Here is a 20,958-nt window from a genome sequence, read left to right as displayed (position 1 = left end):
TCTGTACTCAAGTCCAGATTTATATCACTAGAATATATTAAAGAATTTCACTCAACTTTCATGTAACAGAACAAAATTATTTTTGTAATCTCTAACTTGCTGGCTTCTTGCATTCTGTATCTCAGTAAACACCACCACTGAACTCTACAAGAGTTCAGCTCAATGTTCAAACAGTTGTCTGTGACTCTTCTCTTTCCCCTACATCCCAGCTCCAGTTCACATGAAATTCAAAGGTATTTTTCACTGAGGGCATGGAAACTCATTTCACATTATTTGAACTCTATGCCATGTTACTATTTCTCTTATTATAACCGTACAAAATCCCAGGGCACATCTATCTCCACTTTTATCCACGCTGCAGCCATTGTTCTTTAGCATGTATCTGGTGGCATATCTTATTTTAAGACCACCTAATAACTTGTTATGAGTTTAAAACTAAACCTGTACAATTTTTTAAATCTCAGTTTATCCACAGATAACTTTGTGAAAAATCAGATATTATAACTGTATATAAATACTTGTATAGACAGGAATGTTACCATTTAGTGGTCATGACTGGGTTTTTTCTCTAAGTGCAGCAAAATTCTTGAGCCCCAACAGGCAACACTAAGGGAAATCTCAGACATAAGCAGTCAGGATCAACTGCTAAAGAAAGCCTTTTATTAAGGGTGAGGAAATACACACACACACACACACACACAGAGAGAGAGAGAGACAGAGACAGAGACAGAGAGAAAGAGGCAGAGACTTTCTGTAAGCAGAACAGAGAGTCAGAAAGCTGAGACTTGGTCTCCTTGAGCGTCCTTAAGGATATCTCTCTCCTTCAATGTACAGGTTGAACAATGAAAGGGAGTCTGATATTTCCACAAGTTTGAGGTAAACACATCCTGGTCTGGCATGGAACTTGAAAGACCAGTCTACAAGGAGAAGCCAGCATCACCAAGAAAAAAGGCTTATCAGGATTTTGTCTCAGGTAAAGACAGTGAGGAAAGAGCCAGTTAGCTTGGAAGTTCATCTTTATTGTCTATCTAAAGCCTCTCTGTCTGCCTATCTACCTGCCTTACAGAAGATCCATCTCCCTCCTAATCCCTCAGAAACACATACATATATGCACATACAACTAGTTGAGTATTTACAACCATATCAATGAAACAGTGAGCAATTTTATCTTTTACTCCTTACTGGCAATAACTAATAATGTAAATGAGTCTTAAATATGTAAAGAATATGAAACAAAAAATATGTGCACTGTTAAGATAACATGAGATAGCTCAGAAATTATATGTTCCTAACTGACTCCTTCTGATTAGGACTCTAGATTACAAGAGATGTTCTCCCATCTCCCTCATTAAAGAGACTTGGATGAACCACACACACATTTGAATTAATGATCTGTATTCAACATTTTCTTCTTTTCTTGTATCAACAATCAATTTCCTATCATAAAGCCATAAATCAAGAGTATTCACTTTATCCAGCCAGAGAGTAAAAAGGACACTAATTATATTACAAAGCTTTCCAAGGGAAGTGACATCCATTTACTCCATTATCTTGTATATATAAGACACTTAGAACTGATGTCAGATGTATCAAAACAATTAAATTCCCCCAAATCGCTGAGTAAAAATCATTACTCAAATCAATCTGCCCCTTTTCTTCAGAGACACTCCTAGCTCCTGCTGAGCCCAAGCCCCCTACAACATGTCTGTGTATATGAATAATGGCCCATTTTTCAGGGCAAATAAGTACTACCTCCCCTGATACTTTCAACTAGAAATAAAGATAATTTTCAAGTGTTGGTTTAGTGACCACCAAATGGCCTCAGTTCTGGAAAATATTTCTGTCCTACATTGTGTACTGGGCTTAGGGCCAAAACGTTCATATAGGTGCTCCCAGTGGCCTTCATAAGGGAGGAATAACTATATCCTAAACTCAAGTTTGCAAGGAAATGGTCATAAAAATGCTTACCCTTGCTTCCTTAATGTTGGGTATAGAAGGTCAAAGCTATCACGTCGTTATGGACAAAGCTCCCACCTGAAATTGTGCCTTTAACTACTGTAGTAATGAAAGGTATTCCCTTCTTGATTAGCCCTCCTCATCTCAGGTTGCTCACCCTCGTGGGGCCTGGACAACCCACCATGCAGTCAACCACACTCATTCTTCTGCCACAACAATCTCTGGATGGGTGCCATGGGGGGCAGCACTGTGGGAAAGCAATCAAGACAGCATAGTGAATTCATTTTCCGCTGTCAGAGTAAGACTTCATTACTCAGAGATGTGAGGAATTGACAAGAAAACTTGCAGTCCAATCAATTTCTACTCATCAGAGTCTTCTTATCCCTGGAAATGATATAAACTTCAAACCCAATCACAATCTAGTTCATTTCCTGTTACTCAAAGAAATGTCTGTTCTCAATATTTTCATTCTAATGATTTTAACATAGACGTCCTAACCGCCCCAGAAGACATATCCTTTTAATTGGAAAATAAATTTTGAAACAACTTTAAAATAGCAAGAAGAATTCTATTTTAATTAAATGTATTATTTGACAATTTCACGTTTACAAAACATATTGTGGTCACTCACCCTTCCCATCCTCCTCCACCTTCATCAACTCTCCTCTCCTCACTACACATCACCCTCTAACATTCATGACTTCTCATTTAGTTTTGTGACCCACTGATTTTTAAAAAGGAGTCATTCAAAGGACTGTGGGCAAGGATGTTTCCAATGGATTCTAGAGGCTACCAGATGTAGTCAATAGGTCTGCCATAAGGATAAGGGTCCCACGACCTCCTCTGTTTTTTATGATTTACAGATAAAAGGCCCAGCCTGTGAAAGGCCAGCACAGTCAACTCCGATTCCCACAGTTCACTGCTGCATCATGCCCAGAAGAGAGCATCATATATCTTTCTGCCTATCTCCCATTTTTATAGTCTTTTCACCCTTCTTCCCTGATCTTAAGTCTTGGAGTAGGTTGTATAAATGTTCTGCTAAAGGAAAGAGCTGAGCACTTACTTGTCCCTTACTTTTAGCATCTTGAGCAACCATAAATGTCTGCGTTCACTGCTATTCTTTGCAAACAGAACATTTTCTGTCAAAGGCTAGTGGTAGCATTTGTCTATGAGTATAAACTTAAATGTTTAGAAGACAGCTTGACTCCATGTCAATTTGGAAATATGCTCTCCCCTGGGGTTGTGATTCCCTCAGTCATATTTTTTTTCATTGAGTTCACAGTACCTGGCATGAATTATGAATTCCCTCCCATAGAACAGTCACAAACCCAGTCTCAGAGCTCAGTTTTGCTACAACTGCCACTATGTGCATGCACATCCTGCCTGGAGGTTGCTATCAGCCTTCAAGTTTTTTTTGTTGTTGTTGTTGTTTTTGTTTTTTTTGTTTTGTTTTGTTTTGTTTTTTGTTTTGTCTTGTTTGAGGGAATTGTGAATGGGAATTTGTATGTTAATTTTCTATCTTGTCACTTTTCTAAAAGCACTGACTAGTTCTGGGAGCTCTCTTACATGCATCGTCACTCATTTGCAACTGAGCACTTTGATTTCTTTCCCCATTGTATCCCTTTTATTTATGTTTTCATCTTACTACTCTAGCTATCTTCAAAGGGGAGAGATTCAATACAATGTGAGAAGAATCTTCTTTATGTGTGTGCTGTATGAATGTGACAGTGAGGGAAGAGAGAGAAGGAATGGGAAGTCCCCACATGACATAGTCCCAAAATAAATGTCAAAGCAAAATTTCACTTGTCAAAATCTGTGATCCCTCCTGGAAAATATCACCCTCCCTGTGGAATGGGGGGGGGTGGAATAGGAGAGAGGTCAGGAGGCATGGGCGGGGAGAGAGGGAAGGAGGGATAGGGCACTGGGATTGTAAACTAAGAAATGTAAAATAAGAAAAAATAATAAATATATAAAAAAAATCTCACTTGTCAAATCTGAGCCATACAAGGGCAGTGCTAGCTCTTAACTGACCATTGTTCATTGCAGCAGCTATTCAGGTCTGAATGAAAGCAGAAATTTGGAAGAAATATTCTAATAAGTCCTGATGATAGCTTGTATTGCCCAGAGAAAGCATGAATTTTTACTATTTTCTTCTTTTAATTAAATAAGGTACTAGCAGTAATTAATGGCAGGATGTCTGCATAAAATGTGATAAAGGTGATGCTCTGATATGCCTACAATTTTGAGGGAATTCCAATGAGTACTCAAGAATGAAAGCTTCAAAGTACAAACTTCACTACTTTAATTATACATGACAATATAGACGTCTAAGGGTCCAGGAAAAGATAATTGCCAGTTTGTATTTTCTGAGACGACTACCAAATTGCCCATTTGGAAGAAGGTGTGAGGAAAATACATTGTTTCAATGTGGCTTCCTTTTAGCTCAAGGGGTCCCATCTGTGCCACACTCTATATACTATGTTTTCTGAATTCCTCTGTGTGGGGATGACCAAAATAATATTCAATGGACAACCAGGCTTGATGTGCTCTGGTCTGAAAAATGCAAACATAAGCATTGCAAAGACATGTTTACAGGGATAAAGGATTGTAAGCACTCAGGGAAGAGGTGATAAAAGTGTTCACAGACTTACCCCAGCTGTGTGCATGTCACCTAGGTCTCCCAAAGGAGCAGAGGCAACCCGGGCAACTCATAGAGATGCTTTCTGGGACCACACCTTCAATTCTCAACAATATAGGGATCATAGATTTTTTCAGAACTGTTGGCATCTACTGCTGTAACAAACACAAATCATCTGCTTATTCAGATTTTGTGCCATGTTTAGTTACAATATGAGCCCGCTCTAAATTTGATGTACTCTTGGGAATAAATCATGCTCACAAGCTAAATTTATTTTAGATTGATTCTATACCCGGCTTTTCTTTCAGCAGAAATGATTTTTTGGACATATATTTACAATTTTATTTAATCTCTGTTGGACCAGCAGTAGTAAAATTCAATATGGGGGAATGAGGCTTTCTCCAGTGTCGGGCTGCTAGTAGAACAATTTTACAGAAACAGACACATTCATGTGTAAGATCCAGCTTGGTAAAGCTTAGAGAACACAAAGATGGATGAATCCTGTCCCCAACTGCACCTTACAAGCTGTTGCTAAACACAAAGCAGATGTGTTGGTTTTGGCTCCATTAAAAACATTTAAAATTCTTTATAAATAAAGTTTTGTTTCAGTATCTTAAAGAAAACAATAATGTTTTAGTTGAGTCCCACATTTTTGTATGATTTACTTAATGTTAACAAGGCTGAAGATAAGAAATACATGTGAAGTCCGAGAAGAGAAATGCAACTCGATGTGAGAAGGGATTCTGGAGGTCTTAGAATCAGGTCAATTCAATTTAAATCAGAAAACTTTCCCAGCTATATATCTTTCCCCATCTTAAGTTCAACATTGTTCAGAAGTGTGGGAAAATTTCTGCCCAGTGTGATTCTGGAAGCAAGATTTGCAAGTACCTTGCCAACTGGGCAGAGATGTATTCCAACATGGAAGCAATGTCTAGCTTCATTAATCTCCTTTTAGATACACTCAGCATCCTCTAAGAAAGTTCGGAAAGAAAATTAAGGCCACATGTTGCTTTTCATCAAGCTACTATATACATATTAAACTATCCCATATATGCATTAAGGAATATGAACATGAACTTGTTCATATTCACAGGCAGATATTTCGTCCACTTACAAAGAGTTCACAGCTAACCCAATCAAATATACTATATTTTCTAAGGAGCACATATAACATATAACAAATCAACAGTTCAAATACCTTTAAACTATACTCAACCCACAGTAAAGCTCAGTGGCCCAGTGCTTATTCATCAAGCATAAGATCTTGGGTCTGACTCCAGAAGAACAGTGAAGTGAAATAAAATAAAAAAATAACACAAACCCCACACTACCATAATGTCCCCAATGGTACCTATCTGTATAACAGTGATGTAGCATTTGAATGTTTTTCACACATTTATGTACTCATATAGCTTCTCTTGCCTGCTTGCAATTTTGGGATAGAAGAGAGCAGAAAGGGAAAAACCACAAAGACTGCAAAGCTACAGATTGAATGCTCAGAGTAACTAAGGCTGTCAAGGCCCACTACTAAGGAAAGGATAATAAAGGCATTATTTTTTACAAAGTAATTTCAAAAAATGTGGGTTTTGTTTAATCTCCACTCAGGAGGCTAACTTTCCATTAGGAAAAAACACACTTTGCTGTGGTATGTACCTTAGTGTCCATCAATTAAGAATTCTCATTGCTGGCATTTAACATCTCAATGGAAAGAAATCATTTCTGAGAAGCTAATCCCCATTGGATTTGGAGATTAACGCTTTAAAATTAGAAAGCAGGAGCTCCTAACTTGTTAGGATTGTGATAGAGTAATTTAATTCTCCACGACCTTTCTCAGACTCTTCAATATATCTATCCCCTCCCAGTTATTGATGGCCATATTTTATTTAAAGTATAAGATATGGGTCCTTCATTTCAAAGAATGCAGTGAGCCTATTTTTGTCCTAATCTGAAAGAGAGGAGAGCAGAGCAATTCTTTATTGTGTTCAGCCTCTCTGGCTATTACATTCTCTACATGTCCTCTTTGGCTTGTTTATCTCATTTAAAGATCTTATCCAATGCATACCCCAAAATTTTGAAAACATGATTTTCATACAAGATACAGGAACAAATGAGAGTATTAAGTCACAAAGGCAGCCAAAAAGTAACTTAAAATTTAATGTTCCTCTTCCCTGGTTTATACCCCTCAAATACTCTCAGCATAAAGAACATTATTTACTCACCATGCCTTTTCCTTTATCCCAAGAATCTCGCTTCTTCTGTGTTTTCCTCCCCTTGCTCTTCAGAAGTTTAGAATCTTTTTGATCCCCATAAGGATCATTTTTGTTAAGTCTACATATCATTCTGGAACACGACAACCATTGCCTGAGGCTTTGTGAGCCAGAGAAGTCAGGAAAGAGAGTCAAACACTTGTATCAGCAAAGTGATCCACAAAAGCCTTCGACATGCGGCGTTCCCTTTTCCTTGCATCCTCATCAATAGATTGTATCTTTCATCCTGAAAATTATAGCACAAAAAAGTTATAAAATCCAAATATATGATTGCTACATAATCTAGCAATCTTACTATGGAACACATGTACAGGGATTCAAAATCAATATACACAAAAGATATAGGCATTTCTCTATTCATTGTGATGTAATTAACAGTAGCCAAGTTATAGAAACGATCCTATCTATATATGAATGGATTTTTAAATGCATTATAACACACAAAGTAACACCATTCAGATAAAATATTAAAGGCAACAAGTTCTTGCAAAATAGGAATGAGCCTAGACAACGTTATGTCAAACAAACCAAATAGGAACTAAAAAACCTACTTTACCTGTGAGAGCTCATAAAGTAAAACTCACATAAATAGCAACTATTTTCCAGAGCTTGGTAGGGGTGGGAGACAGTGCACAAAAAGGTATAAGTCAACCTTACACTCAAAGCTATGGTTAGAAAAAAGTAAATTCTGGTGCTCTATTACATAATATAATTAAAACAAATACTTCTATATTTCATAATAATTGTATTTTTGTATTTTTCAATACTCTAACTACAAAGAAATGATTGTTGTTTAACATGACATCTAAGCATCTGATTTATTCATTCCATAATGCATTAATATCACAGTCTGATCCATAAATATATATAATTATTATTTATCAATTAAAAACAACACAACATTTTTAAAGATCTGAGCTGAACAAAAGCATCTCCTTACCAAACAACAATTCAGATGCTTAGAGCAGTTAAACAGAGGATCGTTGTGAATAGTTGAACCTCGGTAAATTAGTGTCCTCTACTGCTCAAGGGAAGCCCAAATTCCATATTACTCTATGTCTTGCCATTGCAACAGTCGAAACCAATTTTCATAACATTTTGAAACACAGATCAAGTCTGGAAATTATGTCTAATCTATGGAGAACTGTCAGAAGCAAAGATGTTCACTGCAAATATGAACTACACACATGTTAGATGAATCTTCTTAATGAGTAGAGACAAGCTGTTTTAATTATTACTTTAATTATACATGACAGTGTAGATGGCTAACAGGTTTCAAGACCTCTCTCATAAATATACAATTTTATCCTTCCTAGTTACACTATATATAGACCTTTCTTGCCAACCTTCCAAAAGGAACATATATTAAGCTCTCAGCAATTACTTTAGGCAGAGTTTTCAACTGGAAAATCAATTTAAAAAAGGGTTTCTAGAATACATTTAGTTCTTCTTTCCCTTAATCCACAAATCTTCTAGGTTCATTTTCATAAATATCTAAATTGTATGAATCAGGTGCATATCTCACACACTGAGGGAGGCTCAGAATTCCCAGACTTTTTCCACAGTTTCCGTGGGGAATGGCAGTCACTCCCTTGGCCAACTCCTACTTTGAATGGCAATATTGACACTAGTTATCACTTTTTACTCCCAGGTATCTCTAATTTTCATTTTATATATTTTCCACTCTCTTCCCTCACTACAACGCCTCTCAAATTGATCCTTCTCAATATATCCTTCTCAAATTGATGTCTGTCTTATTATAGTATCTGTGTATACCTGGTCTTTATCAGAAACAAATTCATAATATACTAAATCACAGGATCCACAACCATTTAAGGAAGGTGATTTTCCTGTAATAATAATGTAATTTTCCACAGCAAGCACAATTCTTAAAACACTCACAGTATTTTTTCATCTGGGCTAATAACACTCACCCACAAGAGCAAAAGTCCACCTAACAAAAATCCCAACACCAAACACACTTTCTGACTTGTTAACCAAGGATGGCCAGGGGCCTATTTTTGTTGCCCTTGGTTACCCCTCCAGAGATGAATATAAGTCCCTATTGATGAAGATCACGTGCACTTCAGAAACAGAGCCTAGAGACCCCTGAACCTGAACTAATCTAAATGCTCCCTCCATGGAAACTAGCTTTCATGGTATTAGAAGGAACTATGCAAAATTACAAATGAGGGTAGCAACACACAGTCCTACCCTGCCATGACACCTATCAACCACATTAATGACCAGCATGGCATAATAACCCTAAGGGTACAGTAATGACAGCTCTCTGATTGGACTTAAGACCGATTTACCAAGACAGTAATCATTCCTTGATCTGGAAACCTTGCTAAGTACTTAGTAGTGCTAGTGAAGTCCTCAGTATTGGAGGAAAACTTACAACTTCTGATTTACTAAACCAGCATAGTATCTAACAACAATCTTTAAACCACTTGTACTTATACCCACAGACAAGTGTAGTCTTCACTCTTCATCAAGCAAACTTCCTTTTGTAACAGATGAAAACCACAACCAATCAAAATGCAGAAGTCAAGGAACCCAGTTGCAGTGGAAACAGCGACAAAACACTCCCACAACTATGGCTCAGGGAATATTGTAGAAGAGGGGTGGAAAGATTGCAAGAGACAGAGTATCAGGGAGTTTGTGACCTTAGAAACTATAGCCACGAAGTCTCAACAACACAAGTGCCCAAACATGAGCTAAACAAGGATGATACCAATGAACATGGCAAACTGAATAGAGAAAAGCCTATGAGGCTTTAACCCTACTTAGAGAATTATAGGCAACTGAGGAAAGCTGGGAGCAGGAAAGGTGATCTTCCCCAGGGAAGAGCGTACCAATTAGTTGTCCAGTGCCAAACAGCCATCACTGAAAATGCACATATATGTAACATTATATGTACTGAAAATGACATGTAGGAATGCGTGTGTATGTATAGATATAGATACAGATACAGATATAAATATGCATGCAATAGCAATTAGTGAAAAAAAGATGCCATGAATTTCAAGGTGAACAGGGAGGGACCTGTGGAAGGGTTTGAGGAAAAATAAAAAGAAAGGGATGATGATGTAATTTATTGGCTCCAGACAAAACATAACCTCACATTAAGTTCCCAAGTCATTTTGGACTCCTAATTTAAAAGAGCAGCATTCTGCCATTAGAAGCCAGAGAGGCTTAATCTCCAAGCCCTGCAATTTAATCCTCCATCTATTACTCTGACGATTTCTGGACCAGTACACCACCTTTCATTCTAGATGCTGCTTTTGTATCATACTTTCTTGATTCTGCTAAGATGTCTTCTTCCACATCTAGAAAAAATAAAATGGTGAATGGAGATAGGAAAAAATTATCAATGAACCTTTTCTGCAAGATAGACCTATGATATTTTTCTATATTACAATGATTTTATGTTGGCATAGGCCATTTCCCAAAAGTACATTTTCCCTTTGTTTCTGACATGATCTGGAGAAAATACCACTTCTTCCCATAAGATTTTACTATCTGTGAGTTTCTGGCCTCTCTACTTGGATATTCATTGATATTGATGGCACAAGATGAGAATGAAGAAACTTATACACAGGTGAAAAAATTCTGTTTTCCTGTGAGAAATTCCTTGTCACTTCTTAACTCTAGAAATGGTCTTCACCCACACTCTGTGTATAAGCAAAACTGAGTGTGTATGTATGATTCACAATGTTTTTCATATTACTTTTTGTTTTATGGTGCATGTACTCTGAGGTTTCCAAATGTTCTTTATACTCAAACACAAGATGAGATAAATCATTAATTTTTTTTAAAAGAATCAATAAGGAAGATTTCTTCTCTCTGATGTCAGGAGATTACTATCATGAGGGAAGTAGGGGCTAGAGAAATGGCTCAGTGTTTAAGAGCACCACCTGTCCTTCCAGAGGACATGGATTTGATCTCCAGAACTCAACATGAGGATTCACAATCATCTGTAACTCCAGTTCAAAGGGATCCAACACCCTCTTCTGGCCTCCTTGTGGACTATTATCTATATGGTACACAGACACACATGTGGACAAAACACCCATAACATAAAAAAAGTAAGGAGTTGTTCAGGAATTCAAATACAAATACATTTTGAGACATTTGCTATTCAATGTGATGAATAACACTTAGATAAGGTTTCTAACAAAATTACAAGTAATACAATTATGTTCATGGTATCACATTTATATACTTTTCTTTCTTATATTCTTCTAATAACCCTGAGTGTATGCTAAGGTTAGATTTTTTACATATGCATCAGTTAATTTTCTTGTTATTATGATAAAGTACATGACCAAAGCAGCTTAAGGGGGGTTTCTTTGTGGTTCATACAGTGATGACACAGTCTATGACATCAGGGGTAACACAGAGGTGCAAGTGGCTCTATCTGTAGCAGCAAGAATATGAGGTAACTGATCACTTTACATCCATAGCCAGTATGCAAAAAAAGTGTTCAGCTCAATTTCTTATTATTATTCTACCCAGGACCCCAGCCCAGGAAAAATAACCAACCACATTCAGGATAAGTCTTCCTTACAGATTAAAATCTCCTCCTTGACATCACAAAAACTATTTGTCTGTGAATCTAAAGCCCATAAAATTGACAATAAAAATCAACTATTGCAATCTATTTTGAGTACTGTGCTGCACAAATTGTTATGATTTGTCTTTTTGATATTCACTGTAACTCTGGAAATATACAAAACTGCTCTGAATTTGTACGTGAGAAGAGTAAGGGCTCCCTAGTGACTGAATTGTGTTGAGCTTGCTTCACACGGTCTGTATTTTCATTAGTCTTTATTTCTAAAAGGATTCATTTTTATTACTTTTAATTGTGTGTTTGTGGATATGCGTTTCCAGCACTACTCAGTGTGGGTTCTAGAAAGGAATACTCACTCTTAATACCTGAGCCCTCTCTCCAGCCCCACCTTCCTCTTTCCTTTGATTCACCTCCTTTCTACAACATTTTAAATCTATGTGTGCATATACTACAAATTTTAAATGACATTTTAAACAAGTAATAAAGAGAAAATAGTACTCTTAAATGACAGAACTATGATTTCTAACTTCAAACCAATAAATTATTACATGTATACATATTGAAAAGAAACATGGAGACATTTTTTTCATCATAGGATACAATGTAAGGCATTCTGCCACTTGATAATGGAAAGCAGTGCTTCTCTTCTATAACTGGCATGAAGTACAATAACTCATTCTCCAAAACCAATTTCTATAGAAAACATGTTCAATACAAAAATGATTAAGCTGCTGTATTTCTCAGTTGTCATTTCATAGCAAGACTGTGAGGCTCAAGAATGATGGAGTAAGAACTAATGGCAGCTATTACTTCAAGATACATGGGAAAGACCATGTATTGAAAACTTGTGTCAGTTCAAATCATTCATTGCAGATTGAATTCATGTTTGTCCATGACAGACTTCCCCAGGAATATACCTATCTGTAGGAATTAATGGAGTTTTACCTGAGGATTATTCTCAGCCAAAAAAAAAAAAAAAAAAAAAAAAAAAAAAAAAAAAAAAAGGATTTTGACTGATTTGAGTGTTTTTTTTTCCCCAATAGCACATTTGACAACTATTATGGCCACAGACAGCAGTGACAATCAGATTGCAAGGTTTACGAGTATTGAACTGAGTCTTTGGTAACTTTAGATCTCATTTTAAAGATACGATGGAATTTATAACCACTGTTTTATACAATTGTTTTAAATGCCAGTTGCTTATATCACTGAAAATCTAAAATCAGAAGAAAGATGAGTATCTTCAGCAAGGCTTTAGAATGTGAGAGGACTCAAGGACTGCGCTACTACACTTCTGTGACCCTATCTCCATCTCCAGAATGTGGCCATGATGACCATTTCATTGCCCGGCAATCTGTTTATACCAGACTCTTGCAATAGATGAAGAGTGAAACAGAACCTTTAGTTTCTAAGTGAAATTATTTGAAACTTAAATAATCTATTAGATAAAGGGAGGTCTGTGTGTGTGTGTGTGTGTGTGTGTGTGTGTGTGTGTGTGTGTGTGATGTGTGCATATGTAGGACAGTGTGCATAAGATAAATACCCAAGTACTTAATTAAAACAATCAGGAATACAAAATGTCCTAAACAAATTTAGGAGTACACAAAAAAATATTAAAAAAATAGAGGAGTTTAACCTTGACATCAATGTATTTACAGTGTACTGAGGGTTTTACCAGGAGCATTGGGAATGCTTGTATTTTTTTATATAATTTTTTATTTAATTTTATATAACAAAGTCCAATTAAATGAAAACAAACATTTATACACAATATTTGGGAATTTGGGCGTCGTTCTTTCCAAACTACTTCCTGCTGGTAAGGGGCGCTGTCTTGGGGGATTCGAAGAAGATTCAGATATCCTAGCTGTAGTCTGTAGGGCTGTTTTGTCCAGCTGTTTGGAATGTAGGATCAGGGAATGCTTGTATTTTAGAAGTAATTTGAAGGGAGAAGCATGTTGAGACTATTTCTATTGTTTTTAGTTTTCCCTATTCATTTCTTTTATTTACAAAGTCATATTTTTATGGTTAGCAAACCAGGTATCGATAAATATCTTCAGTTCTCCCGTTATCTTCACCATTCAGGCCTGTATAAATCATTTTTAAAGTTTTCACAGTGACTTGGCAAGTACCCCTTTCTCATTTTGTAGATCAAGAGACTAGGAATGACATCTAGTAAGTATATGGAGGCAAGTTGCATAAACAGTGTTAAGTGGAAGTTCATGCACATGGACCTGTTTCAGGCTACTGCCTCAATCTGTCAAAGTAATTATAAATTGAGGACCAAACAAAAGAATTTAAGATTGAGACTATCAACAAATCTCATTCCCACAAAAAAATGTGTTGCTCAAATATTAGGCTGTCTTATTTTAGTTGCCGACCATCAGTTCTTTGCTTTTCATATATGATGATCTATTTGTCAGATTGTTTTATAGGTTATATCAAAACTAACTTTACAATACATGAGTGCAGTTGTTAATTGGTCTCTTTGTGGCTTTATTGCCATCCATCTTATTTTCATATGTGCTGGAGGTCTTGCTATTTAGCACTTGCACATTTACAGTTTTTGCTTGTTTGTTTCTTTTGTTTTGTTTTCTGAGATGGGGGTCATTGTATTTAGCCCCAGCCTATCTCCACCCCCTGAGTGTTGGAACTAAGTCCTAGGCCAGCCCACCCAACCCAGCAAGAACTCTTAAATTTTATTCTTTGGTTTCCTTGGTTAAATTTATTTCAGATGTTTTTCATGAGTGAGACTGTGTCCTTGATTAACTTCTCAGTAAGTTCACTTGGGTAGAGAGAGTGGAATTTATTGCTCATTCCCAATCTTCGGGGGGATAATTTGCTTTACATGTTCAGCCTGGCTATGGTTTCAGGTTTGTCATATGTGGCCTTATTATGTTGAGGTATGTTCCACCCAGACTTAATTTGTTGAGTGGTTACATCATAAAGGGATGCTGAACTTTATCAAAGACTTCTTCTATAGCTGTTGAGTTTCTGTACTGCATGGTGATCTGATACATTATATGCAATTAATTATTTGTGCATTTTGAATTAGTCATGCTTCATTTCCACTTGATCATTGTGCATAGTCCTTTTGATATACTGGTCAACTCAGCTTTCTAGTATGTTACTGAGGATTATTTTTAATCCATTTTCATTGAGAATACTGATCATTTTCTTTCTGTTCTAGGGTTATGTCTGGTATTGGTGCCTGGGTGGAACTGGCCTTGTAGGAACTTTGAAGAAAACTTTTACTATTAAATGAGTTGGGATACTTGGAGATGATTTGTGGTTTGTTTTGGTATTCAACAAAGTCATCCAGTCCTAAAATGTTTTCTACTAAGAAATTTTCTATCATTCAGTTTGGTTATCTATTATTGTTCTGTTTATGTTTTCAGTGACTTTGTGGCTGAATTTTTGTAATTGGTGTGCTGGAAACTGTATATAGGTCTTGAATGTATTCCAGTTGGTCTGTCGCTGTTTGTAGCAGGCTTTAGTGATCTTTTGTGTTTCTGTTGTACCACTTGTAATGTCCTTTTGATGTCTGATTTTACTTACAGGGATCTCCCTTCTTCATTAGAGTAAATGGAAACCTATAGACTTCTACTTTATTAAATTGTTTTTAGTTCCTTTAAACTTTAAACTTTTGTACCTTTATAATTTTGTTTGTAATTTTTCTCTGAACTCTTGTATAAGCTGTGTTTCTGCTCCTGTGTGCACATGTGTGCATAGTGAATTCCAGAATTCATTGGCCTGATTGGCATTTTTTTATATGGATGCCAGGTTTTGAACTTGGGATAATCACACATGTTATAAGTACTTTATCACCTTCTTCCCAGCCCATGACTTTTTGTATTTTTTTCTCTCAGTAATTTTTGTTGGCTTTTTATTTTCTTGTCTTCTATGTGAATAAACTTTTCTGTTAGTTCTCCTGTTTTGTCGCAAAGCATTGTCTTCGTATATGCCCCCTTATCACTTGTTTCAAAAACTTGTAAATAAATTATTCAGTAATACATATACATTTCAAGGGCATGTCCTTTAATCTCTAGAAACCTACACAATTTTTTAATTTTTTTTTGCTAATTTGTAGCTTCACTTTCTCACAGCCCGTGAAGAATGTCCTCATTGCCACTCTCATAACTTGTTGAGATTTGTTTCGTGGCACAACACATGAATTTAGACCAGCATTGGACCGACTCAGACCCCCTGAACATGGGTCTCAGTTAGAAGGCGTGGGCAGTCTAAGGGACCTCTGGCAGTGGAACCAGGATGTATCCCTGGTGCACAAAAGGACTTTGGGAGCACATTCCCCATGGAGGGATACTCCCTAAGCCTAGAGGTTGGGGGTGGAGGTGGGGGGATGGGAGGGAGGGAAGGAGAAAGGGAGAGAGGGAGAGAGGCAGGGAAGGAGAGGGAACTGGGATCAATATGTAAAATATGAAAAAATAATAAATATATAAATAAACAAGATTCAACACTCTAAAAAATATTTTCACTGATACATGTAATTTGTATTTTCAACGTTATTATTGATTAGTGGTAATGTGACAATGTCATTGTATTTAATTTATTTTTGGTTGGTTTGTATATCTTCTGTTCTTATCTCCCATTCTTATCCATTTTTTGTTGTTTAGTGAATATATATATTGATGGGCTTGAATTTCTTCTTTCTCCATTTTCAATCTGTCTTCCTGGTGAGATGATACTTACAAATGTTATAATGACATGCAGACTCTGTCATTTTGCTTTTGGTGTAGGATATGTCTAAGCATTTCTTAGAAAACTAGTCTGGGCTGATGAATTCCCTCAATGTTTGTTTATCTTTAAAGCACTTCACTTTCTTTTTCTTCTTTTTTTTTTTTATTTTATATGTAAAGGAGAACTTTGCTGAATATCATATTCTTACTTGTCAAGGTTGATTATTTACTTTATTTGGTTTTTGCTGAAGTTACATTTTCCTATAACATTTTCTCTTGACATATAAGATTTTCTGCTGAGAAACCTGGTAGCTATGTAATAAAAATTTCCTCATAGGTGACTTGATTCTTTGAATCTCCTATCTCTTCTCCATCTTTCTCCATGCTTCCTGGCTCCCATGAGATGAGGAAGTACAATTACTTGATCCTACATTCCTCACCATAATACTACACCTGATCCCAGCAAAGTGCCGAGTCCTCTGATCTATGGGCCAGTTAAATCTTTCCTGCATTGTCCTTCTTTTCTGAACCACAACCCAATGTGACTGACAAATGATCCATTAGCACAAAGTTTGTAAAAGCACCCCATGAAATCTTGGTGCCTGATATCCATGCACTAGCTATCCCTCATTTGTCATCTAGCTTGAAAGTTGGTACTCCTAGCCCGGCAGTGGTGGTACACGCCTTTAATCCCAGCACTCAGGAGGCTGAGGCAGGAAAATCTCTGTGAGTTCAAGACCAGCCTGGTCTACAAGAGCTAGTTCCAGGACAGCCACCAAAGCCAGAGAGAAACCCTGTCTCAGAACAATAAATAAATAAATAAATAAATAAATAAATAAATAAATGGAAAGAAAGTTGGTATTCTCAATTACAAAAGTCCTAGAAAGATGACGTTTAGAGACTCTTTCCTTTGCAATTACTAAAACCTTGTAATTCCATCTCCTCATGAAAGGACATTAATAGGCATTAATGTACTTAAGCATATTTAGGCATGATCCATATTTTTAAATACAGGAATTTTTGACAATGTACCAAAATTATGGATTTTGTGAAAATATTCACTATAGCTTGTTATGAGTTGTTTTCCCACCAGCCTGGTGCCCACGTGTCTTTTATCTGGTAAACAATACCATTGCTAAAATGAAAGCCATAGCTGTATTAGCTCCTGTCTATCAAAGATGGCATCAGATACCTTTACCACCAGAACTGAGAGCTGTGCTCACTGCCTTGGCTTGCGCTACCATCCTGCAGCATGCTGCCGTCTTGGAGATGTCACTGCCATTGCCAGAAGCTCATACACACCATTGAATTGTTAGCAGTGCTTCTTAAAAGCTGTGCAGGTTTTTTGTTGTTGTTGTTGTTGTTGTTTTGTTTTGTTTTGTTTTGCCACTCATGATGAGTCAGGAAATCTCCCTTAAAAGAGCCACACAAATTTCTGCTTTTCTCTAGCAAAACAGAGCTCAACTGAGAAAAATGGTGTTACTAAGAAGCCTTGCTTGTCTCTGTTCTTTTGTTTCTAAAACCCTTTTTTAAGGTTTTGTTCAGTTTTAAAGGGAAGTTCTTAGTATCCACATTGAAGGCGCCATTTTGTTAAGAGCAGTTTTTCCCACCTGCCTGGTCTCACAGCCATGCTAGCCACAAATAACACACAGAGACACTATATTAGATATAAAGCTGTTGGCCAGTTACTAGTGTTTCTTATTGGCTAGCTCTGTCTTAAACATTAACCCATTTCTATCAATCTAAGTATTTCCACATGGTCTTATCTTACCGGAGAGAAGGCCCAGACCTCTGCTCTCTCAAATCTCCTCCTAACTCTTCCAGAATCCTCCTTGTTTCCTAGTCCCGCCTATCGTGCTTTCCTGTTGGCCAACAGGGCTTCATTCATTAACCAATAAGAGAAAAATATTTACAGAAATACATCTCCCATCAATAGCTCTAACACCAGCAATCACATATATACAGAGAATATTGGGATTTGAAATGATATAGAGTATTAGCTTTCATTGTAATTATTTTAAAGAAACAAAACTCAAAGGACAAAAATTAAGACAGAAGTTATTTAAGAACTATATCTACAAATCCTATTTTAGAAATCAGTTTCCTCACTGATAAGCCAGGCAGGAAGTGATGTAGCATGACAGATACCGCCACTAGGTAACCATAGAAGTCTGGAGGTCTGTTCAGACAGGCAGAAAGTGATGTAGCTGGGCAGGAAATCACTCTTTTCTCTGCAGAGATATAGGAGGCAAAGGAGATGCAGGGCAGGCATTTCTGGTAAGCAAAGACTATGTGGGATTAATAGAAAGATGTGTTAATAGTTAAGTCAGAGTGAGCCAATAAGAAACCATAACCAATGGCCAACAGTTCAAGTTCTTAAAAGCAGAAAAAAGAATAGAGTAATAACTAATACAGGGTCCAGCACCAACATATTGGAGGATGGCTCCAAATGAGTTAAAATCTTCACCCTGTCCATACTTTAAAATATGGTTATCAGTCATTTTGTCAGTCTTTCAGTAGACATATCTTCCTATGATATGAGATGTTATTGACTGCTTGAGTCATCATAAAGGATCAATCATCAAATCCTACTACACCAGTAAAAGCAAGTGAACCCTACATAGGTAATGAAGTAGGATAAAAGCTTAAATTATAAGTGCTACAAAGTTAAATTAAGGTGCTAAATATTTAATACCTGATGCTGTCAAAAAAAAAAATACAAAACAGAATAGCATTACCAGCCATTGTCCCTTCCTTATTTATGTACCCCAAATGGGGAGGTTAGGAAGAGATAAAGAGCCCATCCCATTAAGCCACCAGAAATGGATTTGCCAGTGGACAAAGAAGTTCACATATATCATAAAATAATGGAAAGATATTTCTGGGCTTTGTAGCAACATTTGTTTACAATGCAAAAGAAGCAAAAAGAGAATTACCTAATGATAAATTTTCACTACACAGAATTAAGCTAACCATCTTATTGGATATAAATCATACAGTACTTAAACTGTATGCCTTCAAATAAATGTTTTCTTTATAGTTTTGACAATTGTTTACTTTTCTGGATATAATTAACTAGTGTTCACACTTAATCATTTATATTGGGTATACCCCAAACTCATGTAAGTTCTCTTCACAGGATAACATTAAAATACATCTATGTGTTTCTCTCTCCTTCTACTGACCACTACAGTGATGGTAGCATTGAGCACTTATTGTATCCATAGCACTGTTCAGTATGCATTCTGAAAAGTATTTAAATCCTGTAACCTGAGTAAAAAATGAATCTGGTGTAAGGTTGGGGTAGTTACTTGATTAATTTGGCATTAAAACACAAAATTGATCCTCTCGTCCCAGTACTGCTTAAATTAAACTAACAGATTTTTTACACGGGCTTTTTTCCCTTAACAAACTCATTTGCATGTGTGAAATCTTGCTGTGAGGCTACATAAGGGAGACTTAAAATAGATTGAGCATATATTGCATCTCTGCCACATAAGAAGGACTGAAATGAACCCTCCAGGTCTGTCACACAGACTAGTATTTTAAAAAGGGAATAAATCTGTATGTACTGTTGTTTGACTTACCCTCAATCTACAGGGCTCAGGAATAGGTTGTCTAACCTATGGGTTATGCATAGAGTTTATGTGTTTTAAATGGTGATGAACCAAGTTAAAGTACAACAGATGCAAAAGAAAAAAAAAATCCAACTTCAGATAAGAGCTAATCAAAACAGAACTAAAGGATGTTTGTGGTAATGACAGACACCAAATGCCAGTACACACAGGTGACAACCCACACAAAGCATACACTCTTATTATTTCCCACACAAACCTTATCAAGAAATCATTTGGGCAAAATCTCTAAGTATATTTACATGTAAAGAGTTGACAATGGTATTCTTATTTGATAACCGAAAACATGTGCTTTTGATAAACACTTGTAGAAAATTCTCAGGAGAAATCATACATTATTATTTTTAAATAGCAACTATCTAGCTAAGCTGCCTGTATATTCAGATATTCTCATCTCAGAATTTTGAGAAATCAGGTTAAAAACTTTAAAATAAAGAAACGCATAAACCAGATTTTTTTTTTTCTGCTAGCAATCTGGAGATCTACAACACAGAACAAATGCCTGTTTTGTTTGTTTGTTTGTTTGTTTTTGTTTTTGTTTTTTACTTTTATCCTACTGGGGATCAGGAATGTGATAGCCACACATCAGCTATTCTTTTTTAACAGATAAGCAAATTAAATGAATAAAATTCTATAAAAAAGAAATCTGTCAGTTTGCTTTTCAAAAGCCATTGTTTTTAAAATGTTTTGAATATTATTGTTATTTTTTCTTTCCTTGCTGCCTTACATTAAAGATTTCTGCCTCTGATTATCTTGGACTAGAAAGTACTGAATTTCACAAATAATACAGAAGTGGCTTGTTACAAAAATGGAAATAATGAATCCTAAACTTTATTACTCAGCTTATGAAACAATAATGAAATGTAAACTGAGAAAAGCCAGAATGTTTAATACTTTTAGAAAATGACAGAATAAAATGTTTGTGACTTTGAATCAAGGAAGATACCTAAGTCACTAATCATAAAATCAAATGTTACTAAAAATTCCAAGGTTAACCTTCCTTTTTTCAAAAGATCTGCTAAAGAAATGAAAATGTAAAATTTTCTCCTCTCAATTTTTGTTTTAGTAACTTGTGCTGAAAATCCTTAAGAACTGAATTAATTAAACATTAAAATATTTTGTATGCTTTGGAAATAACTTTAAAAGAATAAAAGAAAACAAAAAGGCAAGCCATAAAATATGCACAACAGTT

The sequence above is a fragment of the Phodopus roborovskii genome, unplaced genomic scaffold (genome assembly GCF_943737965.1).
Source record: "Phodopus roborovskii unplaced genomic scaffold, PHOROB, whole genome shotgun sequence".
Lineage (NCBI taxonomy): Eukaryota > Metazoa > Chordata > Mammalia > Rodentia > Cricetidae > Phodopus > Phodopus roborovskii.
This window is presented reverse-complemented; position numbering follows the sequence as displayed.